This window comes from Rhincodon typus, unplaced genomic scaffold (assembly GCF_021869965.1).
Source record: "Rhincodon typus isolate 14 unplaced genomic scaffold, sRhiTyp1.1 hic_rhity00004600, whole genome shotgun sequence".
In the NCBI taxonomy this organism is placed as follows: Eukaryota; Metazoa; Chordata; class Chondrichthyes; order Orectolobiformes; family Rhincodontidae; genus Rhincodon; species Rhincodon typus.
Genome location: NW_025970238.1, coordinates 195 through 3,044, shown reverse-complemented (window position 1 = coordinate 3,044; position 2,850 = coordinate 195). Strand labels below are relative to the sequence as shown.

The 2,850-nt window shown below is 46.6% G+C and overlaps 1 non-coding gene across 1 annotated transcript; it reads left to right on the top strand.

The window, feature by feature from the left end:
• The first annotated feature begins 975 nt into the window (after positions 1–975).
• On the top strand, positions 976–1,048 carry trnar-ucg. The gene has a single exon. It is a non-coding gene; the product is annotated as a tRNA-Arg (tRNA).
• Positions 1,049–2,850: the final 1,802 nt, after the last annotated feature.

Here is a 2,850-nt window from a genome sequence, read left to right as displayed (position 1 = left end):
TTCTATCTTTCCCAGCAGCTCTCCATCTTTCTGTCTGCCTCTGAGAAATGTCATTTGATGAAAGTTCCAAATCGCCGTTTACAATTTGCTGCACCATGTGATTCCACCCCTTCTGCTCCTTCCTTCTTCCAGTGTTTGAGCGACCGCGACAAAGCGTATACCATCCCCCAGCACTGCCTGCCCGTGGAGGGAAATGGTTTAATGCATCTGCCGATGGAGAGAGCTCTGTCCCAGGGGAAGGGACAAATAGCTCAGTCCAAGGGACAGGGAGACAGAACGAGAAGAAGATGTTCATTGCCGCGTTCATTGAAGCAACGGGGAATCGAATTTTTTTTAAGCAACATGTTCCGATATGTTATTGCATACCTCTGGAGCAGATAGAACTTGAACTCTGTCTCCCACATCCAGGGTATGGACACTATCACTGCCTGAGTGGTACCTGATTTATTGTTAAGTGCGCCGTCAGCAGACTGCGTCATTGGTCTTGTGGTCTGATTCTTACATCAAGTGGTTGTTAGGGATGCGAGAAGTTGCAGGCTTGAATTCTGCAAGAGCCGCTGTTGCCTCTGACGTTTTTTTTAATGTTCGGGAGAGCATGGGGGTGGTTCTTTATGAAATCGATTTTAATCTATGATCGCAAAGGGTGTTTGTTGCGAATATACCACATGCATCCACTTCACCTGACGAAGGTTTAGGGTTAGTAATAGTCTGAAATTACCTTTCGCTGGATTGGTTCATAAACTAGCGCAGTAAGTGAATAAAACGATGGCAAGTCTCAGCGGAGAAACGGGTGAAGCAGGCATCTGAGGAAAAAATTGTTTCTTTTGCAAGTGAAATTTACTGCTTCCCAAAGTGGGGTCCATTGAAGTGAAGCAGTGACAGAGATTACCTTTGCTGGTGGTCACCTTGTGAATCACATTTCCACCTTGGTCCCTGTTAACATCACATCTCGACAAGAAACACCAGGCAGACTGTGGCCCAGTGGCGTAATGGATAACGCGTCTGACTTCGGATCAGAAGATTGCAGGTTCGAGTCCTGCCTGGCTCGAGCACAGCTGACAGCTTTTCAACGCTTGCAGGTGGACTCACTCTTCCAAAGCGGGAATGTATGGCAGGTGTTCTTGTTGTCAGATTCCGAGGAACTGAAGCGATTCAATACGGGAAGTTGTACACGAGCAGCGTTTGGGAACCTTTCAGCTCACTGTCCGTTTTATTTCCGGGCTCACAACAACAGTTCTCATTGCCTGGAGAACTTGCTTGTGTTCCATGTAAAGCTGCCTTTTGTCGGGGAAACATGTGTGGGGACGGAGAGTGAACGTGAAGCACCTGGAGCGGGTGTAATCCTGAGGCCTTTGTCACCCTCGGGGATGTGTCTGTGTATCTCCCTCTGTGGTGAAACATGAGGATGAGTTCCATAAGTGGGCTGTAACACAGTTTTACTGTCACGAAACCTCAGTCCCGTTCGTAGATTACAGGGTTAATCTCATTGATATTTGCCCTTGATACGTCAGAACACACAACACGGTGGGCCAAATGCTGGAAAGTGAGAGTAGAATAGATAGATGCCTGATGACACGCACCGACACGATGGACCAGATAGTCTTTTTCCACGCTATAAAAACTCGAAGACAGGGAGAAACTGACCTGTCACCAAAAGGAGCAAAAATGGAAAGGCAAAAAGAATGTCGTTGAGAAATGATACAAGCACCTCAGGCGCGTTCTCTGGTTGTCTAGTGGTTCAGATTTGGCGCTTTTGGAACCACGGCCCTGGTTTGAACTATCGAGTGGAAGTTCTTCCCTCCTAGCTTTTAGTGATGACAGCTTTGCTGACACATTGTACTTTTATTCATTAACTGGCGTCGCTGGCTAGGCAGCATTTATTCAATCAACCACATTGCTGTGGGTCTGGAGTCACATGTAGGCCATACCAGATAAGGGTGGCAGTTTCCTTCCCTAAAGGACATTAGTGAACCGGATGAGTTCTTCCGACAATCGATTGTATGGATTGCATCGCCTCCCCTATGAGGAGAAGGAAAGGGGCTGTGAGGTAACTTACTGTGTCCCAAACGATATTCAAGCTGACATGAAACAAAGAACTGCGGATGCTGGAAATCTGAAACAAAAACAGGAATTGATAGAGAAACCCAGCAGGCCTGGCAGCATCTGTGGAGAGATTCAGCGTTAACGTTTCAGATCCACTGAAGGTTCGTCAGAACTTGGTCAGTTTTGCCCTTTTATACTATAATGCCAGGGAAAATGGATTTCAAAGTGGAGAAAGCGGAGCTGTGATAACCTGATGTTATTCAGTACATGTTTTGCAGAAAAGTACAAAAAGGGCTGCTGTTCACAGGAGATAGCAAGAACTGCAGGTCCTTTATTCGTTCACAAAATGAGGGCGACGCTGGCGAGGCCAACATTTATCACCCATGTCTAATTGCCAGAGAAGGCAGTTACGAGTCAACCACATTGCTGTGAGTCTGGAGTCACATGTAAGGATGGCTGTTTCATTCCTGAAAGGACATTAGTGAATGAGGTAGGTTTTTCCCCACAATCGACAATGGATTCATGGTCATCAGTAGATTCTTAATTCCAGATAATTATTGAATTCAAATTCCACCATATGCCGTGGCAGGATTCAAACACAGGTTCCCAGAACATTATCTGGGTCTCTGGATTAGCAGTCCAGCGATCATACTACGAGGTCGTCACTTCCCTGTCGGAGTCAATGCAGTGTGCAGCTGGAGGAACACGACAAGTCAGGCAGCATCAAAGGAGCAGAAAAGTCAACGTTTCGCGGAGGAGGACAACTTCTTAAAGTTTGGTATCCTTGGAAGAGGCTTCGCAGAATGG